The following is a 23348-nucleotide window of genomic DNA, read 5'->3' as shown; positions in this document are numbered from 1 at the left end:
GCAAAGAATTAACTGCGACATTTTGTGGAAAAAATTCGAAGTTCAGCGTGCACAGCAAATAATTCTTTCTAACTCTGAAGCGAGTGAATTGTGTGATCCATTCCCAATAATAAAACCGTTTACCTTTTCTTTTTCCAAGTAGATTTCTTGGGAAGGAAAACATTCTTACAACGCTGACTACATTTTGTAGGCCTAATTGAATTTCTTGATACCTTTTATCTGTAGCATACGCAAGATGAAAGAAAGAATGGAATTAGAGGGACGATAAAAATAATGAGAATTCGAAGTCTTGTCGTCTTTTACGCCATTATAGGCTACAATGGGAATACTTTCAAAGGTTCCCTCATTTATACTCACACTCCCCGTCCAAAATAAAAAAAAAGTACTCTACTTTTCTTTCTTCTCCTCAAGATAGCCAGCTTCTGTATGGCAGAATGGCAAACTATGAGTGCAAATTCGTTGCATACAGAGACTTTGAACATCCAAAATGGGAAAAAATATACATTTTAACAACTATAAATGACACTTGTGTTTTCGCTATGTTCGATACGGACCTTGAGTCGATTATGATGTTGATAGAGATGGTGATTATTATGATTGTGATGATATCAGATTTTAAAATTACTGTTTGTTAATTAATTAATGTGATTTAAAAGACAAGATGCTTAATACAGGATAGGCCTATTTATGTAAAGTGTTTGTACTTGTAGCTCGAGGAAAATATAATTTGCAGAAGGTCGTTTGTTGGAATAAACTATTACTGTGGGGAAGGGAAGCAGATTTAAGTATTCAATTTTTTAACAGTTATGATACCTGATGCCATATTTTAAAATGAAACATTACTATTTTCTATTGTAAGATCGAAAGGTAATTGTCTAAGAAACAATATCATTACTTTAATGATGTTTCTATCTTCATTAGTCTCGAAGGGTGCTATGCATAGACATTTCGCTAGCCCGCGCTACGAGCGTGCTAAACTAGCCCCGGCTATCGACTGATTACTTGTACATCGCTAACACTGGTTTATGAATACGAAAAACGTTAGTTCGCTGATCATCTACCGGAAGCCCGCGCTAAGAATGTCTGTGAATATGACCCGAAGTTACTCGTATTAACATGCGAAATTTCACAATTGCTACTGATGTAGGTACGGCCGTACTGTGGTTCATTACGAATGCGCTGATCTTCTGCCAGAGACAGAGGAATTGTATTGTAAGTATGCCAAATTTTATTTCTTCAGGATTGAAATATATTGATATGTACTTTTTTTTTACTAATGACGGGTACTTCACTCTTCGTCATTTCACTCATATAAAGCCGATTGTGTAGACCAATTTACTGACAGAGACGTTGTCCAGGGTCGGTGGTCTATTCTACACCTGTCATGAGATGAGATGATGATGGAGATTTGTTTGGATGCGACAGGGGAATCGGAGCTCCCGGTGAGAAGCCCTGTATTACCTGGATCACGAGATTGTCCAACAAAAGTCATAAATCGGAAGTACACCGGGGATCGAACTCGGGTCCACAGGATTATGAGTCCAGTGCTCTAGCCATTTGACCGTCGTGACAGCTATGTGTAATATGTTAAATTATAAATACTTTATACAATTGGAAAGATGTACCTTCTTCCCTAATATAATTTCTTAGTAATAATGTGAAGAAATAACGATCTCCTAGGAAACAAGGACGCAAAGAAAATCAATAAATGTAATCGTGAACAACAAGATGGAATTTATTATTATGAAAGACCTTTAAAAACATGCCATCGTCATGGAAATTAAAAAAAAAAGGACCCATTAATCGGGACTGCTACAAAACGTAATTATACAATTAATTAGTGTGATACTGGATACCATAGTAAAAAAGACGTTAATTAAATTCTCTGCAGACTCCGATGACAAAAGAGAGAGAAAGAAAGATCCTCTTGTAAAAAAGAAATGATACTGGATGTGTGGTACAATAAAGAAAGTTTATGAAACAAACCGAGACGAAATACTCAGTTGAAGTAGTATAAAACAATATTCCAGTCTTGGTATATGGAGCGGAGAATTGGATGTTAGAAAAGAAAAACGAAGAATTGAAACTGCCAAGATGAGATCTTCATGCCTTCTTGTTATTTCCTCAAAGAGCAGGTGAAAAATACAGCAATCAATTTTAAAAAAATCATTATTCTAGCAAAATAAATTGAACATAAAATCTTCAACTAGTCTGAACGAACTTCATAAGAAAAAAACATAGACTGTCAAAGTTGGAGTGGGCCGGCGCACAGTGGTCAATATCGCGATATTAGGAGGACAAAAGTCGAAATTTCGAGTTTCCCTGATGATGTTTTGTTGTATGGGAATGCGATAACAAAGAACCAAAGCTTTCTAAACTGAATACAGTTTATGGCTTCGATGTTTGTATTAAACTTGAGAGAGGGTCAAAGTTATGGGTTCTTGCGTATCCCTCAGTCGTGCGTTATCTGCAGTGTGGAGCGATCGCATTTCTTGTGTGGTTCTGTGTTACTGGTGAAGTGTTTCGTTAAATATGTTGTGCAGGAATGGAGAAGAATGTTGAAGGTATGTTTTACATTTTATTCCAAGTCTATAACATTAATAGTTTGGGCGTACATGCTTAACACTTATGCGCGTAAAATATTATAATTTTAAATATATTTCGCAACTTGCTCTTGGAATATAAAAATTGGTTCACGATGGGTCACGATAAAATCTTAGCAGTCAATTTCCTTAGACCTTAATCTCTAAGCTTGCATATATTTTATTTGCCGAGGTTTGCCCGTTTTTTCAAAATATCTACTTTCTTGCAGATTGTGCGACTGCAGTTACGCGCCGCGATCTATTCACTTTTCTCCAAAGCACAAACTGTGTAATGAAAGCAAGGCCATCACAAGTGTTACAACAATTACTTTCATATGCATTGTCAAAATTGAAATTTGAAGGTTGTGATGAAAACCTTAAGTCAGAACTTTTAAAAAAAATTAGAATTTTTTCATGTAACCTGTTACGAAGGTGGAGGTCATGTAATAGGACAATGTCGCGATTTTTAGAGAAATATTCAGAATGGCTTGATGTAGAATTGTCAGTTCCAATACCTACTGAGGAATCTTGCCAAGGAGAAGCCTCGGGTGCAGTTAGAGGGCGCCCAAGGAAACTGTTTTCTTCGAGTAGTGTAAAAACAAAGAAAAGAAAAGTGGAAAATCTTTCAAAATCTTGTTCGTCACAAGAACTTGCCCTGGCAACACAGATGTCTCTTACGTATGAAGGTAAAAGAAATGTAGCAACAATTATTCAAGAATCTGTGTCGAAAAGTCCGAGATCAGTCCGGAAAATAAAAACAATTTGCCAACAGCCAGCCACTGAGCCTAATTGTAATACATATACAACAGAGGAGGCACTAGCTTTGCTTGTTGATTTAAAATTAACAAAACATCAATATGTAGCATTACAAAAAAGTGCGAAAGAAAGAAGCGCAAACATCTACCCGCCATATTATAGACTGCTAAATGCAAAATCAGAATGCTATCCCAGTCAGGAAGCGATAATAATTACAGATTCACTGGCAGAAGTAAAATTACACTGTTTACTTGACCACACTGTTGAGCGTTTATCTATTGTTCAAAAAGAAGTTCTTGAACATTCCTTTCAAAACGAAGAAAACTGAATTCACAAAATTCAAATGACTTACAAATGGGGGTGTGACGGGAGCTCAGGCCATTCCCTTTACAAACAAAATATTTCGGGGTATGAAGGAGCTACAGATTCTGAAATACTTTTGTCTTCAATAGTGCCTTTACAACTCCTGGGTGAAGATGAAGAGTCTGGGCGAAAAACGGTTCTCTGGCAAAATCCAACTATGGTCGACAGCAAAATATGCAACGCTCTCATGGATAATCCTTCAGCCCAAGTGTGTTACATATGTGGTGCTAAGCCGAAAGACATGAATGATTTGAAAAAAATACAGTCATTACCTATAAATAAAAGTGCATTTGAATTTGGACTTTCGACACTGCATGCAAGAATTAGACTTTTTGAGTGTTTGCTTCATATTGGGTACAGAATAGAAATAAAGAAGTGGCAGGTACGCGGGGATCAAAGGAAGAAAGTAGCTTATGAGGCAAGGAAAGAAGAAATTATTAACAAATTTAGAACTGAAATGGGCCTTTTAGTTGATGTTGTGAAACCAGGTAGTGGTACCACGAACGATGGCAACACTTCTCGCCGATTTTTCGAGAATTCAAAGAAATCGTCTGAAATAACTGGCGTTGATGAAACTCTTATCCATCGTTTCTCCGTAATTTTGGACGTTATGTCAAGTGGATATAGCCTGAACATTGGTGCATTAAAAAAGTATGCCTTAGACACTGTTGATCTCTATGTGAAATTGTATGGATGGTACTACATGCCTGCCACTGTCCATAAAATACTTATACATGGTGCAGATGTTATGAACAACATGATATTGCCTATTGGACAGTTATCAGAAGATGCCCAAGAAGCCAGACATAAAGAGTATAGATTTTTCCGAGAACACAACACTCGAAAAATCTCAAGAATAAATTGTAACAAGGACCTTTTGCACATGCTTCTAATTTCTTCTGACCCGCTTATTTCAAGCAAAAGGAAATTACCAAGAAAGAAAAGTTCCCTTGGCAGTGAAGTGTTAGGTTTGTTGGAAACACCGAGACTGGACAGCATTGCCCATGGTTCAACGGATGGGAGTTCAGAAGAGGATAGTGATTAAGGCCGTCTCTTCCTGTGATTGATGGGAAAGAATACCGTCTTCATTTTACAATAATATCAGGTAATTTATATAATATTTGTAGAAGTTAACAATGTTTATAAATTAGTTGTATCTAAATATCTTGTAACAGTAGGGCATGTTCGTAAAAATTATAAATAATAATAATAATAATAAATATTATATTTTCATTATCATTATCAACATGAAGTTGATATTTAGTTAAGTTAACTTCTAGTTGTATCGCATGTATTTTGATAGTATTATTATTATTATTATTATTATTATTATTATTATTATTAAATTTTACGTCTTGTAATCTTAAGAGTGTCAATTACTAACAGGAAAGTAAAAAAAAACCGATGCTATTGCCAGTAGAGAACAAAAAATAATTTTGTCCTCCTAAAATCGAGAAATTGACCACTGTGCGGCGGCGCAATCAATCGATGGTAGGATGGTTTCCTGTGATATCGAAACAAGTCAAGAAGCCCATTTCTTATGGAACAAGAAGAAAAACTCTCACCACCATAAGTTCTGTTGTTACTTACTTATGTCTTCTAAGGAACCCGGAGGTTCATTGCCGCCCTCACATAAGCCCGCCATCGGCCTCTATCCTGAGCAAGATTAATCCAGTCTCTGCCATCATATCCTACCTCCCTCAAATCCATTTTAATTAGTGTTGTGGAATTTAATCGATTAATCTAATCGATTAATTGATCAATTTATGTTGTAAGATTAATCGATCAAACATATTTAATCGAATAATCGTGTCGATTAAAATTAGTCGGTTGTAGTTGATATTATTATTTTGTTAATACAAACTCATACTAAACATTCCGACAATATTTTTCTCTCGGAAATTGTTTACTTAAAAACACAAGAGTACTGTTATTTTTTAACTAAACCAGGTAGAGTAGGAAAAATCTTTGCTCAAACACTTCAGAAAGAGATGGAAATATGAGTTCAGTGACGTAGTCTACCTCTATTGAAAGTTGAAACACAATGCGAAACCCTTATTAAGTTTTATGTTTTTTCCAAGAAAACTTCCACCTTGTTGTCAGCTCATCTTCCTAGCATATGAAATACATACTTTTCTGGGATTCATCCCCCTCATCCCTTTTAAAATAGCCATATCCACACTGTGCGCAAGTGAGAGTGTAACTACCTTCTATTTTTAAAATCCAGTAATTCGATTACAATAGGGGCCAGTCTTTTATTTCGATCGCTGTACTTTTGCAGTTACAGTTTCTATACTGAGTCTGTATATGAAGGTTGTTTAGTTTGATAAAAAAAAATCAGTTTTCTGTGGTTTGTGAAAAGTGTAAACTCCATTATGTCATATGAGAATTTGAGAGGTAAACTCGATGAAACGTTTAGATTTGAATTGAACGATCGTGGAGAAGTGCTTGACAGGAAAAAAGTTTTTTCATGTTTAGTGATACAGGAAACTTTGTTACTAAACGTAGAGCGGCACTTAATTCGAAGCATGTGAATGCACTCACATGTTTAAAATCATGGATGAAGCAGTATTAACTATGTGGGTATTCATACTTTTTGTTATTTATGTTTGTCTCAAAAATTCCCGGAGAAATTGACACAATAAATTATAAGCTTCATAATGAATATGTTGGTAAGTAATTAAAATGGTTGTTTTGTTATATAACGATACAATATATACAGATATACAATATTAGTTTAATACTTATGCTTATCAGCGAACACAAGTTAAATTTAACAATAATTGTGTGTTACAGTATAATAAAACATTTTCTCAACTCAAACTCGATTATTCGATTAAATTAAAATAGTTAATCGATTAAATATTTTGATCGATCAACAGCACTAATTTTAATATTGTCCTCCCATCTAGGCCTACGTCTCGGCCTCCCCAAAGGTCTTTTTCCCTCCGGTCTCCCAACTAACACTCTATATGCATTTCTGGATTCGCCCATACGTGCTACATGCCCACCCATCTCAAACGTCTAGATTTAATGTTCCTAATTGTGTCAGGTGAAGAATAAAATGCGTGCAGTTCTGCGTTATGTAACTTTCTCAATTCTTCTGTATACTATAATATACTTGCATTTTTGCCCTAACTGTAACCTGCAGAATTTTTTTCAGAATTTTTCCTCATGTCAATGACTTTTTTTTTAAGTGTAGAATTATATTGAACTTTAAAAATAAAACAACAAATGTCTCAGGATTCAGGAGGGTACAATGTTTGCCACTCTTGTTAACCGCTGTGGAGTAACGATTAGAATGCCTGACCGTAAAACTAGTGGACCCGGGTTCAAATTCTGGTTGGAACAAGTTTCCTTGTTGAGGTTTTTTGCATGGTTTTCCCTCAACCCACTAAAAGCAAATACTGGGTAACTTTCGGCGCTGGACCCTGGACTCATTTCACATGCATTATCACCTTCATCTCATTCAGATGCTAGATAACCACGCAACTGATAAAGCGTCGTAAATAACCAATTAAAAAAACATTGTCACTCTTTAGTGTCCGAATATGTTCTTATAAAAAATGCTACCTGAGGTTTCATTTTCACAAACTTTCGCACATAAAGCTAGATCCAGGAACTTCACTCGTTAACAACTTTGCTGTTTCTGATATTTAAGTCTTCCCTTACCATTGATGTTACTTTAAATTGATCACTTATCCTGAAATTTGTCACAGTTCGATACTACTAATATGTGATATAAATGTGACCAGTTGATTCATTTTCTATGGTACCGAAATCTCGGTCATTGAGTAAATACGTATTCCCAGGAACAAAGAAATAATGTTCGATGGAATCGTACAAATCTTTAGAAACGAAAATGTAATAGCTATATTTAAATATACCATACTGCTATTTTCTGTTTCTCAACGATCCATTTTTGTGAGAACTGTGTAATTGGGTCAGTACCAGAACCAGGAAAACATATGGCATACTCTTCTTAGTTCAGCCAAAGTAATATATTCATACACGATACATATTGCAACAGACGTTTAATGGACATTTTAGCTTGGTATTATATTTTTTTGGATTCATTATGATCAGTTGAAGATAAAACTGTTAACATTCATGAAACTTTTCAAACAGACGACACAAATTAGTGCCATAGGTTTTTGTCTCACTTGTAATATTGAAGGTATGTACATGATATGAGGAAAAAATAGTATATTACAATACAAGGTTACTTTTACAAAATTGACGAAAAGTTTAAAAAACGAGCAGAGCAATTATTTCAATTTCCGAGATTTTGTATTGCACTTCACAAACTTGTATTGTACAACATTCTTTGCAGGATCATATTTTTTAATTTTAAATACAATACATTTTGCATTGAAAATTTAGAGAAATATTATTTCAAAGCCTTCGCAAAACTGCACTATAGTGGTAACTAAATAACAATAAGTGCAATGTAATGGGTCTATTTCAGTATAGTTATATGTTATGAAGAATGATTTCCCTAGCAACAAGTTTTTGTGTGAAAATTCTAACTTTCAAGGCCTAACAACAATAGCTGTAAATACAACAAAAAACACGATCGTGCAAAAAAAATAAATAAAATAAAAAAAAAAAAAAAAGAAAAAAGAAAAGAAATCTGTTACAGTACACATTAGCAATATACCACTTTGTTGTAATTTAAAGAAATGACTGGAGATCTCGAAGAGGAGATTGAAAATTGGAATAATTAAATTGTTCATAATTTGTAGAAGCTGCCCAAAGACAAGTTGGAATCTCATAAGTGACACCAATAAGACATTACTCATGAGGCAACTAACTTCAGGAGATAATTGAGGGATCCAGTGAGAAGATGAGAGAGGGAGCTATACCACAAATTATGAAAAATTTAATTATTCCAATTTTCAATCTCCTCTTCGAGATCTCCAGTCATTTCTTTAAATTGTTAATATAAGCTTTTCAATTTATCGTTTTGTTATGATATAGCTCCCTCTCTAATCTTCTCACTGAATCCCTCAATTATGTAAATCTTCCTTTACGTGCAGCAGATTACAATATGCTGTAAATACGAACTTATTAATTATATTATATATCCCTACGCTTATTTACGTAGATAGCGAAACAATAAATTTATGAAAAATTATTTACGTACGTTTACTCAAACTGAGTTTTTTTTTATGAGATTATAAAATAATAATTATATAAGAATAAGAATAACCTGTTATGTCCCGTTAAGGGGAAAGGCCTCCCCGAGGGGGTAGCTTTTTAGTAACTCACGCTGTGAGCTATTCCGCGTAAGGGCTAAGTCTTAGAATATGGCAATTGCTTCGCCACAATCCGTAAAGATTTTATTCGCTGACAAATTTTCTTCCTAGTTCTTGTACATGCACTATTTTGCGTAAAATGAGAAAAGCGAAAGTTTGACCTTTTATTACTTAGTGCACGACGAATAATTTCATTGCTATGTGCCGTTTATACTGATGTAGCTCAAACTGATGTAAATTTTAGAAATATTTGTCTGCGTGTGATAGTTTCTCTGAGGTAGGTCATGGATGTTTATTCTTTCAAAGTTGGAAATATCGATTTGGTTTTAGTAGGGCAGGTCTTGCCTGATTAGGAATCACATGTACACCATTCTTACAAAAATTTAGGAGCGGCTCGATCCCCTCCGCGCTGTGCAGGGCGGAGCCAACACTCTCCTCTACAAATCGATACTTAGAACAGTTGAGTGTATAGATTGCGATATCGCGCCGTGAATACCTGCTCAGATCGGGCAGATTTTACAGGTAACGGAGTGCCGGGTATTCGGAATATAAATAGCAGTATTTTCGTATCCCACATTACTAGCAAACAGCAAAACTCCATCGACGTATAAGAGTGTTTACTTACAACTTACTTACTTACTTACAAATGGCTTTTAAGGAACCCGAAGGTTCATTGCCGCCCTCACATAAGCCCGCCAGCGGTCCCTATCCTGTGCAAGATTAATCCAGTCTCTATCATCATACCCCACATCCCTCAAATCCATTTTAATATTATCCTCCCATCTACGTCTCGGCCTCCCTAAAGGTCTTTTTCCCTCCGGTCTCCCAACTAACACTCTATATGCATTTCTGGATTCGCCCATACGTGCTACATGCCCTGCCCATCTCAAACGTCTGGATTTCAAGTTCCTAATTATGTCAGGTGAAGAATACAATGCGTGCAGTTCTGTGTTGTGTAACTTTCTCCATTCTCCTGTAACTTCATCCCGCTTAGCCCCAATTATTTTCCTAAGCACCTTATTCTCAAACACCCTTAACCTATGTTCCTCTCTCAGAGTGAGAGTCCAAGTTTCACAGCCATATAGAACAACCGGTAATATAACTGTTTTATAAATTCTAACTTTCAGATTTTTGGACAGCAGACTGGATGATAAGAGCTTCTCAACCGAATAATAACAGGCATTTCCCATATTTATTCTGCGTTTAATTTCCTCCCGAGTGTCATTTACATTTGTTACTGTTGCTCCAAGATATTTGAATTTTTCCACCTCTTCGAAGGATAAATCTCCAATATTTATATTTCCATTTCGTACAATATTCCCGTCACGAGACATAATCATATACTTTGTCTTTTCGGGATTTACTTCCAAACCGATCGCTTTACTTGCTTCAAGTAAAATTTCCGTGTTTTCCCTAACCGTTTGTGTATTTTCTCCTAACATATTCACGTCATCTGCATAGACAAGAAGCTGATGTAGCCCGTTCAATTCCAAACCCTGCCTGTTATCCTGAACTTTCCTAATGGCATATTCTAAAGCGAAGTTAAAAAGTAAAGGTGATAGTGCATCTCCCTGCTTTAGCCCGCAGTGAATTGGAAAAGGATCAGATAGAAACTGACCTATACGGACTCTGCTGTATGTTTCACTGAGACACATTTTAATTAATCGAACTAGTTTCTTGGGAATACCAAATTCAATAAGAATATCATATAATACTTCCCTCTTAACCGAGTCATATGCCTTTTTGAAATCTATGAATAACTGATGTACTGTACCCTTATACTCCCATTTTTTCTCCATCATCTGCCGAATACAAAAAATCTGATCAATAGTCGATCTATTACGCCGAAAACCGCACTGATGATCCCCAATAATTTCATCTACGTACGGAGTTAATCTCCTCAAAAGAATATTGGACAAAATTTTGTACGACGTCAACAAAAGTGATATTCCTCGAAAGTTACCACAGTTCGTTTTGTCCCCCTTTTTAAAAATAGGTACAATTATGGACTCCTTCCATTGTTCTGGTACAATTTCCTTTTCCCAAATAGCAAGTACAAGTTTATAAATTTCGCTATATAATGCACTCCCACCCTCTTGTATTAATTCTGCTGGAATTTGATCGATACCTGGAGACTTGTACTTTTTCAGATTTTCTATCGCAATTTCGACTTCTGAAATCGTGGGTTCGGGTATAAATGGCTCAGCAGTTTGTATTTCAATATCGTCCCGATCATTTCTATTTGGCCTATGTACATGTAGTAGTTGCGCAAAATAGTTTTTCCATCTGTTTAGGATTGATGAAGAGTCTGCAAGCAAGTCACCATTCTCATCCTTGATCACGTTTACCCTTGACTGATATCCGTTCTTAAATTCCTTTATACCCTTATATAAATCTCGAATGTTTTTATTCTTAGTATTTGTTTCTACCTCATTCAGTTTTTCCTTCAAGTAACCTCTCTTTTTATTCCTAAGTGTACGACTTGCTTCCCGTCTTTCATTGAAATAATTATCTCTATTCTCCTCAACTGGATCCTGCAAGAATTTCAATTTTGCCTGTTTCCTTCTTTCTACTACCATGCAACAATCTTCATCAAACCACGGTTTCTTTTTCTTAGTTTCATAATAACCTATGCTCTGCTCAGCTGCAATTTTGATACTATCTCTGATATTTTCCCACACGCTATTAACATCTAATTCTTTCTCAACTTCGTCGGAACTTTCTAAAGTGGCAAACCTATTCGAAATTTCGACCTGATAATTTTGCTTAGCTTCCTCGTCCTTTAATTTCAAAATATTGAATTTAGTAATATTAACTTGTTGCTCTACTCGCTTGGCTACTGATAATCTTTCTCTTAATTCTCCAATCACCAAATAATGGTCAGAATTACAGTCTGCACCTCTGAAAGTTCGAATATCTACTATACTAGTATGTCTCCGTTTATCTATCAAGACGTGATCTATTTGGTTGTGTGTCAATCCATCTGGAGAAGTCCAAGTATATTTATGTATATCCTTATGGGGGAATGTTGTAATTTTGACAATTAAATTTTTCGATGTGGCAAAGTTGACTAATCTAACTCCATTGTCACTACTAATTGCGTGTAGGCTCTCTTTTCCAATAGTTGGTCTAAAAATATCCTCCCGTCCTACTTTAGCGTTGAAATCCCCCAATAAAATTTTCATATGATATCTAGGGAACTGATCAAAAGTATGTTCCAATTCCTCATATAAGCTATCCTTTATATAGTCGTCTTTCTCTTCTGTAGGGGCGTGAGCATTTATAACTATGATGTCGCACCATCTACCCTTAAGTACTAAATATGATAACCTGTCACTGATAAATTCGACCTTTTTTACTGCTGATTTTATTCTTTTATGTACAAAGAATCCTGTTCCTAATTGGTGATTATTGTTTCCTTCCCCATAATACAACAAGTAATCTCCTATTTGTGATATGCCATTCCCATCTAACCTAACCTCTTGTACTCCCACAAAGTCTATTCTATATCTAGCTAGTTCTTTTGCTACTAATGTTACCCCTCCTGTTCTATAAAGACTAGTTACGTTCCAAGTGCCAAATCTCAAAACCTTATTCCTTTGCTGTGGTCGTGCCAGAGAATCAGTCCTATTCCGAGGCTTACTGTAGGAATTCGTAACAAGCTGTTTTTTACGGTGATGGGTTGTTAGCCCTTCGCCCAACCCCCAAGCTGGAGGACCACCCCTTATCGGCTGTCCACGACTGCTTATTCAATATATTCGCAGCTACCCTCTTTCAGTGGTGCCAACTTTTTAAAAGCATTGGGTGAGCTCAAACACTTGATCATAATTTCCCAAAAGAATCTCATAAATCCTCCCTTTAATGTTATTATTTTTCGTAATATTGATGTGACTACGGATAATATAGACCTATACAATATACTGTAATATGCTAAAAAAGGAGATCTAAGAACGATTTTGTAAGGCATGTAGTTAGTATAAGGTCCAGGGGCTATGTTCCATTTACTTGTAGGTAACATTCTTTTGTATTTTATGTGAATGCCAATTTGTTCCTTCATACTAGTAACTATATACAAAAAAAATCTCCGCAGTATCTTGTGCGTAGCTGTGCTGCACAATTATCGATTTTTAGTAATTAAATAGAGGGTTACAATTATATAAACATTTTAACTTGGGGACTTGAATTCTTTTTAACACTATATATTGTAATACGAAAGTGGACTCACTATTACGTAGCACGGAGTGATGCAAATGTTATTCTCTCTATAAATTCGTCACAAACATCTTCTAAATCTAACTTTTCAGCACTATCCTTATGTGGCACTAGGAGAGATGAATAAAGTGCACACGAACAATGCATCCTTACTTATTGAAATTTTACTTATTGTAATTTACTGATTTCAATAAGCAACCATCACATATCATGTTCTTGTTAGTCAACTGTCTGAATACAAGTTTGTACCTCATAAATGACACCAGTAAGGCATCACTCATGATGAGGTAACTAAGTCAGAAAAGAATGAAAAGGAAATGATGATGATGATAATAATAATATAATAATAATAATAGTAATAATAATAATAATGATGACTAATAATAATAATCACTCATTGCTTATTGAAGCAGTACCTATGTCCCAGTTGTTGAAGTACTGGGAGCTGTTTCTAAGCACTCATTTAGGTAGGGTCTGTACTTTTTATTCCTGTACGCTTTTACGGCAAGTAACTACGGAACTTTACGTTTCACCTATAATACAAGTGTGTCTCCTTTGTTATGTTAATGTCTTCCTCTTGTTGAAACACTGCCGCTTGTATTTTAAAACCCTGTAATGTAACCGTGAAATTTTGTTGTTCTGTGAATGAAGGCGAGGCGTGGAGATTTAGTTTGAATATTTCAACATTTGAAAAATAAAATATAATTTTAGACTCGTTTACTTTCACTTTTTGACCTTACGAAGCAAAATAAAAGGTTTTGATGTAATTGCATTTTTACATCATTCCTGACGCATGAATGGCTGTTTCTGATATGTCTGCTACAGTTTTCTTTTAATCTGGATCATTAGAATAATTTTTCCTTGTTTATAAGACAATTCACCAAACAGATGAGCACATAACATGTTACATTAGAACCGCCTACACAGAATAGACATAAAGTGATATTTAACTCTAAATAGTTTCTGTATCAGAAACATTGTGATTATACTGCCTAAACTACGGCGCATAGTTTATGAAGTCCCAGCAAGTTATTCTATGCATTCATAACGTCAGAACAAGAAGGAAGTGAGCGGACGGCATTGCATACAGAGTTCTTTTCCGTTGCAAAATAAAAGTATGTTTATTTTTAGACTTAGTAGTCATCTCCAGACTTGTTCTGAATATTGTGACAAAGAAAGCTTTTTTTTTGTCAAGTTTATTTATATACACGCTTTAACATCTGTGATCATATCGCGTGTTAGGATTTGTGGGTAGGGGAGAATGTTGTACCTCGAATCAGTTTTCAAATTTTATCTTTTTTAATTTTGAGAAATGAAATTTTTTAAAATGAAAGAATGCTTGAAATAATTAATGAAGATTCATTAATAACTTCCTACAAGTATTTTCCTGTTTTACACATATCTATTAAGGATGAAAAAATAAAATAAAGAGAGATGTGAAGTGTTCCATGGTACAACAGGATCGTGTACCTTGACTCTTACTCTCTTGTACCTTGGAACATTGGAACACAGGGAATATAGGTGGAAATATAGCTGTAAAAACTCACAATAATATTATAAAAATGTATTTGCCATCATTTCCAGGCTTCTCTGATTGAGAATTTATTTCCTGGAGGAGCCATAACTGCTTCAACAGCCTTCTTCAAGGCATCCGTATCAATTAGGGTCCTTTTAACTCTACTTCGTGACATGATCGTAAAATAAAAGAAAAACAAAAACCAAGAGCATCATGTACTCATGTACTGTTTCTCAGTAAAATATGTTTTGTGATCCAAGGTACAAGAGGGTGCACGTTTAAACAAATAAGACTGTCTAAACTAGAGATGAGAATAAATCATGGAAATTAACATATGAAGAGCTTGCGGGAAAAACGGTGAATCTTACATTTCTATTAAGGATTACATAATGATCTAATTGAGTCTATAACTGCAAGATGTAGTGCTGTTTCTATAGAAAATAAAGGAAAGAATTACTGTATTCGTGGTGATAATTCTCCTTTTTACCATTTTTCATAAGAACAACATTAAATTTCGCAGTAATCCATTGAATTAGATAATGCCATCAACCTTAAGAAAACTGTGATATTCATCGTTTTTCCCGCAAACTCTTCATATGTATTTACTCATCAGATGATAGAGAACACACCGTACTTGAATGATAGTTGCAAATACAATTTGGTTTCGTGTTAGAAAACATATAAAAATGAACGAAGTATTTACTTTTGGTACCAAAAACGTTGTTTTGTCCACAGAACTCACACTTTGTAATAAATCAAACCGAAACTATGACCAGAGCTACCTAGCGGTTTTCTCTACAATCTTGAGTCGGCTAGGTAGCAGCAAAAATTAGAAACAAAAAAATGATCCAAGGTACAACAGTCTCTCCTACACCAGTAGGGCGTTATTACTATTGTTGAGTTCGCCACTTTCATTGTAGGCCTATACAAGACATCGTAGACGTAGGCAATTACGGAGCGCTGTGAACTGAGGGAATAAAATTATTCGTGGAGAGGTATGACGCACTCTGTTAGTTCGTGGAATCAACACCAGTCAATTTACAAGGGACGGGTAGTAGTAACATATTAGGCCTACTAGTAAGATATGAAAACTTATAAAATTGATAACAATTAAAATAATAATAAGAATATTATTTCAAATAGCTACTTACGGTAATGACGAACAAAGTTAAGGAATAGTAACACACAAATTCATTTACACGTCAGTTGTGTGGACTATAACAGTTTTTACTCCTGTAATGATACCAGTATATTTATTTGATATTTGTTGTGTAAAATGTATAGATTTCATTGCTACTTAAAATCAGAACACTTCACGATGTCTTCAATTCACATTTTTTACTCTACATAAATTCTTATGATTGCATAATATGTGATCACAACGCCTCATTTGAGCACTACTAACCTAAGACAACACAGAACAATCCATGCCGAGGCGGGGTTCGAACCACAATCGTGACTTCATACAACGTTGAAATTGCCTAAGTCAAGGCGTAGACAACGGCTGATACATAGTTTTTTTTTTTAATATCCAGGGCGACCCATAGTTATATCCAACTTTTTATTCGTTTATCACAAGTAAATGAATTAACATGACATGGTCAAAGTAGCATGAACTAATATTCCAGTCATTAGCATTGCTTAAAATTCGACCAATATTAAAATTCGATGTAAGCACCAGCATTAGCTGCACAGTTTTCCAGACGTGGCTGAACGTTCTGTACTGCTCTCACAAGCATTTCATTTGGCACCCGACCACACTCCTCTCGTCTGACCATAGAATGTGTCGCAAAAGGTTAGGTTCCTCTTGAATCCATGCTAGTGGAGACTCCGCAAACTCCATTCTGATATCGCAGTCCTCACATGACAGAGCTTGCACAAAGTATGGCTTCCATGACCGCCAATTCATTCCCTTTAGCAACCGCTTCACGGACCCATTAGGATACACCAGATTCCCTGGTACTGTTGAATGGATTTCTCAGGGCTTCTCTGGAAGGCCTCAGTAGCAGCTGCTTTGGCCTCCTCTGTGATCACTGTTTTTGGTCGGCCAGCACCTTTCTGTTGCGTAAATTAGCCAGTGCGAATTAAGTTGGCGTGAAGTTTCTTAAAAGTCTTGTAGTCCAGCGTCGCATTTCTTCCTTTCACCATTCTCCACTATCTCTGCACCATAATTGGGGACTGCCACACCTCCATTCGAGCAGCAATTCGTGTTCGATCGTACACAGTTTTGTAGCCATGGTTAATGTTTTAATATTTACACTACATTTTTCTGATTACATTAAATGTTTCGGACCATACTGAGAACACAATAAAGTAAAATAAAATGACACTATCATGAGAGAGGGAGAGAGAAATAAGTCGTCCGGCCTTAATTAAGGATGACCACGAGGATCCGGAAATTAATAGCAAACAAATATAATCAATTAAATATGAATATTGTTATAAAAATAAAATGTAATAATTAAGTACCATTGATTATCAATTATAAAATAAAATCTTAGAAGAAGACTATAAAATTATACTTAGAAATAAAAGATTTTATTTAAAATTAGCATATCCTTAATTACGGCCTTCTGAGTGGTATAAATGAAATTGTATAATCAGCAAGGAATCTTTAAGAATTTGCGAGATGATGTTTTTAATTTCAAAAGATGATATTGATAATATGTTAACACGTAAATTTTTGTTTTAATGTACAAATCGAATCATTATTTTGCTGGTTTCATTTCCCTTTATCTTTTATGTTTGTTAATTCCGGATCCCAGTGGTCAACCTCACTTGAGGACGGATGATTTAAAATAAATCTTAGTAGTATGCTTTTAATGGTATGGAACACAGTACATTTTAGCGGTGGAATGGGTCACTTAACCTGATTGGTTTCCTTACTACAGTGTAATAAAAAGTTGGACATAAATAAGGGTCGCCCTATATATAAAGCTTATTTTCTATTTAGCAGTTTTCTTTTAATGTTTCGTGTTCTGCGTAGGAATTCCTTACATTTAGATTTCATTAAATGAATACGAATTATATAAATAGATATTTGTATTGAGTTTCTCACTTAGTAGAAATGGGCTTGAAATAACTTACAGATAGATTCGCAGAAGCTAGTTGTTAGTATTGATATATTTCTTTTAGGGAGGGTAGGTCTGTACGTCCAGCGTGAACAGTAAACACCGACGTGAGCGCTTACCTGTATTGGAGTTGAGAAGTTTTAATGAGCGTTAGACCTCATCGTTTGCAAGGCGTAAGTACGATCCTGCCTAGGGATCTCTCATACAAGACGGACGTGGAACTTGCCGACTGTAATTTCAGTAATATTGCGGACAGTGCTGTGACAGTTTGCATTCTAAGTAGGTATGAGTGACATGGTGAGTGAAAAAAAGGAAAGGACGAGAAGAGAGAATGAAATCATATTATACAGTGTGTTCAAGAAATTTAACAACATAATAAAATAATTTGAAATATATCTACCCTAGGAATAATAAATACAAAAATAACTATAACAATCTCCAAACAATAAATGAAAACAAATAAAATAAATCTTACCTAAACATGTCTTACAATGTAACTTATTTATGGCTTTTAAGGAATCCGGAGGCTTATTGTCGTCCTCACATCAGCCGCCCATGAGTCCCTATTTTTTTTTTATTTTATTGGGTTATTTTACGACGCTGTATCAACATCTAGGTTATTTAGCGTATGAATGAGAAATGAAGGTGCTAATGCCGGTGAAATGAGTCCGGGGTCCAGCACCGAAAGTTACCCAGCATTTGCTCGTATTGGGTTGAGGGAAAACCCCGGAAAAAACCTCAACCAGGTAACTTGTCCCGACCGGGATTCGGACCCGGGCCACCTGGTTTCGCGGCCATGAGTCCCTATCCTGAGTAAGATTAATCCAGTTTCTACAATCATATCCCACCTCCCTCAAATCCATTTTAATATTAACCTCCCACCTACGTCTCGGCATCCCCAAAGGTCTTTTTCACTCAGGCCTCACAACTAACACTCTACTGTACTCCAACCAGGAGAAAGTCTCAGGGGAATGAGACGCAGCGGGGCAATGCTGTGAATGATTGTTGATGTCATAAGATGTCATAAGGTCACACACGTGGGTAAACGCATCTCCATTGGCTATCTGAAAGCACAAACGATAATACTGATACACACATACTGTACTTATACTATCCTAGTTACAAAATTAGATCACGGTTAATCTCCTGGTCTTTTAATCTCTCCATACAGGAAATAACATATGCATGAGAGCGGATCTTTTTTCAACTGACGTTATAACGGTAATATTATCTATCTACTTCGCTCCAATAAATGACGTAATAGTAAGCACATTCCTTTCACGGTTAATCTCCTGGTTGGAGAACAGTATATGCATTTCTGGATTCGCCCATACGTGCTACATGTCTTGCTCATCTCAAACTTGTGGATTTAATGTTCCTAATTATTAGAGACGAGAATTTCATGCAAATGCATGTTTTTATAGGAACATAGGACATAGCTCAAACTTAGTACTTTACTTTCCGGTTCAAAATATATGTACTTTTTCCGAGGATATTTGCATGTTTTGGCCTTTTTGGGAATAGAAACATGCATAATGCATATTTAAGCAATTTTTAGCTTAATCACGTATATAATATAGATTATATTCAGTTTAAATGCATGTTTTAATGGTTGTAAGTGGACACCTAAGTTTCTCGATTTATATATCCCTTATTTTAGCTTCAGGAACCAGGAGTAAAGAAAGAAAATGAAGGAAAAAACTAAATAAAAAAGTTTAATTTAAGTTTGCACCCATAACTTCTTGCGATGTAGAGAGGTCATTCTCTGTGTACAAAAACATATTGGTTGACAAGCACAGAAACCTCACAGAAACCAATTTATAAATGTTGTTAGTTAACTTTGTAAAAAATAAAAACGTGAAATAAGAAATTTGGAACAAAAATGAAAGTTCATATTTTAATGTTTTTTTCGTTTGTTCATGCATGTTTCATAGTTTGATAGTGCATGAATGCGTGCATATTTTGAGATTTTTTAAAGTGCATGAAAATCTCTACTAATTATGTCAGATGAAGAATACAGTGCGTGCAGTTCTGCGTTGTGTAACTTTCTCCATTCTCCTGTAACTTTATCTCTCTTGGCCCCGTAATATTTTCCTACAGCAGTAGCAGTATAAGTTGCATTATTTGTAGTAGCAGTATCAGTATTATAGTACTAGTAATAGTAGTGGTGGTGGTGGTGGTGGTGGTGGTGGTAGTTTTAGTAGTAGTAGTAGGAAGCGGAGGTTGCAAACAAGTATTAGAAAAATTAGTTCGAAAATTAGGGATGGAACTATGAAGATGAATAGGAAAATTAGTAGAAATGTGAGAAAAATGAAAAGGAATTCAAGTGATAGGAATGAGAGAATGATCAGTGGTTGTATAGTTAACTCTGTTCACGTCAAGCTGGTGCTGAAGTAAACATGGAACTTTGCGGGTTATAATGTTCAAACAGCATCGCTTTCGCCTTGAACACCATAATAAGTTCCATACTAAAATGTAAGGTACCGGTAATCTGACATTTGAGACATGTTGAAATAATATTGAAAAATTATCGTATTTTAATGTGTTTTAAAATAACTTAAACATTTTAATAAGAGAATGCTCCAACTAGCTTAATTCTAGATGTAGAAAAATAAAAATTAGTGTATCTTACTATAATTAAATTCAAATTAATAGATATTAAAGGAGATGTATATAAAATATAGCTATCATCGTTGTTCCTGCAATAACTCCTATGTGCAAAATATAAAATTTTTTCAGTAGGAAGAAAAAACACATTTATTAATCCTATGGCAGCCGTACATATCAGACTGTGAATTCTTACTTTTTCCAAACAAAGAAATATAATTACATATAGGAGATTTTATTATTTGCTGTATCACTTTTAAAATTATTTAATAGAGCAAAAATTTGAAAATCGATAAATATGTCACATAGGAGTTATTGCAGGAACAACAACGATATTAAAATGCAAAATAATACACTAGCTATGGAAAGATAAACACATACGGCAGGTAATTTATAAAGTGAGAAATAAAAGTAAAGTAAACGATTAAGTTACTTACAGACCGAGAAATTCGGCTGGAAAAGCTGTAGGGAGCAATGGGATGTCAAGCGGCCGAGATCCGAAAGGAAGACAATTAAAATGACTCTAAGCCGACTAATAAATTAACAAAAAACACACATGATTGCTTAATTGGAATGGAGTGGAGATATGGAGGTGGAATAAACAAATGGTAGCAATATCATAGTTTGGTCAATCGATGCACTTACTGCCTGTTCAAACAAAAGAACGAAGTGTAATCCTACAATATGAAATAAACGAATGATGGATGGTTGGAGTTTTATATTTTATTTTTATCCTGGGTCCATAGGAAATGAATAATAGTAATTAGTAATAACTTGAAAAATTAAATACAGATTGTTTCTGTAACTTTGCGCCAGAACGTCTGGGACTGGTAAAGGGTGTTATAAGGAATAATTGAGTTAAAGAACCCAAGTCCAAGCTAATTTAGCAGTTATAAGCCTAATACTAGTTGTAAAACCATGTACCGGTACCGGGAAGTAGGCAATATTTATGACAGTTGAGTAATTTTTGTCAAAATTTAAATGTCATAACACTTGCAACTCAGTGTTCATAGATTTTATTATTTAAATGTTTTATTACACATTTATGATACTCTTTTATCCATAGTGCTATGCACAACATAGGCCCTACTCTATTTCTAAAGGATGTGTTCAAATGGCGATTTCTAACTATTCAGGAGTCGTAACGTCTTTGTAAAAACTGTCACATTCTCTCTAACATTGCTGGTTATGTATGAATGACATCGCATGCAACTACTGTTTTGTTCTTACAAAAAGTTTTTCTTCATTGTCTACTGGTATCTCGTAAACAAAATTTTTGGCATGGTGCTATAGGAAGGAATCCAGTGTGGTTAAGTCTGGGGAGCGCGCCGGTCATTCAACAGAGCTTCTTCTTCCAGTCCATATCTCAGGGAAATGCTGATTGAGATATTCACGAGATCCATGCGTGAAATGTGCTGGACCACCATAACCACATGTTTTTTCTCGAAAAACAAGTGGAGCGTCCTCTAACAAATGCTGGAGCGTCTGCCACACAAATTGTTCATGAACTTCCAGCTCATGGTTTTTTTTCCTATGGGAGAAAGTGAAGGAGTACGTGCACCTTAGAGACTCAGTGCTCACCATTTTTGAGTGATTGTGGATAGAGTTCTATTGGAGCTGCTGGAAGATGTGCCTTTATTCGTAAGGCAAGAGTATGTAGATGTAGCTGAACAGTGATCCAGCACTGTGAAGATACCCGACAGTTGACATATACAGGAAAACGAAAATGGACGCGAAAGAACGTTTCCTTGGTAACCTTATTCGCCGGATCTGATTCAAGGACTTTTTCCCCCGGGGAACCTGGAGGAGTACGTCTACGTGGTACCTCATAGGATCATCTTTACTCTGCCGTGACATTGATTGATGCCAGCCTGTTAAGGTGCTTTCAAGAGAGTACAATGTGACGCATTGCTAAATGTCTTGAAAATGACAGACTACGCTTGTAACCTCATAATGATCACTGCACTTGTGTTGATAACCCTTTTAACGACACTTGTTACCCATAAAATTACAGAGTACGTACGATATAGGTTGTATAGAATTTCGTTCGTATTTTGTAAGGAGCGATCAACTCCACGGAGAGGTTGAATGAAACTGTAGTTTCAATCTGTATAATATTAAACAATAATGACGAATTCAATAGAACATACTATAGATATCACATTTGAAAGTTATGCCACATATTCTTGTAAAGGCAGCAATTTGTTTCTTATAATAAGTGTTCCACTTTAGCGAGTGTGAAACTTCCTCCATGTAAGGTGCTCCGTTCAGTCTGTCCATTATTGGAAAAGCTGTGAAGTAGGTTGAAGCAATTGCGAAACGTATCCACGTGCTGACTGTATACGCAGCAGCTCTAGTTTCTGTTTCACTATGATTTGCTTTTATTTTTTAGGTCTGTCAGCTGGCGACTATGTCCAGATAAGTGACAAGTGATCCAGAAATACGATACAAGGTAAGATGGAATGTTTTGTTTGATATATACTGTACATTTATGAAACTAAATACTATATCGTTGTTTTTGTGAAACCTCCTATGTGACAATGTAGAAAATAATTTTTCGGAAGGAAGAAAATAGTACATTATGCAACGAGCCTATAATGGTAATAATTAAGACGCGAGTATGTTTGTTTATGAAACGAGCGCAAGCGAGTTTCATAATTTTCATACGAGCGTCTTAATTACCATTATAGGCAAGTTTCATACGACTTTTTATGCTCGACCATATTTCTAACTTGAAATTATTCATAAGTATTCATGTTATGGTTATGTAAGTGAGGAGCGGAACTGACCTGAATTGTGAGATGTGCGCAGACGCAAAAGTATTGATTTTTTCCGAGGTACGAATGTCATTGACCTTGATATAATCTAGAGAATAACATGAAGATTAGTCTTGATATAACCTGGAAATTGATTTAGAATTGAAAAACGAGATGACAAATTGAATTTATTTGAATGTTATTATCAATTAACGCTAATTATTATA

The 23348-nt window shown here is 35.4% G+C and overlaps 1 protein-coding gene across 2 annotated transcripts in view; it reads left to right on the top strand.

The window, feature by feature from the left end:
• unc-104 (kinesin family member unc-104) overlaps positions 1-23348 on the top strand; it is a 439225-nt gene that overhangs the window by 127480 nt on the left and 288397 nt on the right. For both annotated transcript variants that reach the window (XM_069849498.1, XM_069849500.1), the window contains one exon: positions 22758-22817. The gene's annotated coding sequence lies outside the window, so the exon portion shown is untranslated. The remainder of the gene's footprint in view (positions 1-22757; positions 22818-23348) is intronic.

Source organism: Periplaneta americana, chromosome 16 (assembly GCF_040183065.1).
Source record: "Periplaneta americana isolate PAMFEO1 chromosome 16, P.americana_PAMFEO1_priV1, whole genome shotgun sequence".
In the NCBI taxonomy this organism is placed as follows: domain Eukaryota; kingdom Metazoa; phylum Arthropoda; class Insecta; order Blattodea; family Blattidae; genus Periplaneta; species Periplaneta americana.
This window is presented reverse-complemented; position numbering and strand designations above follow the sequence as displayed.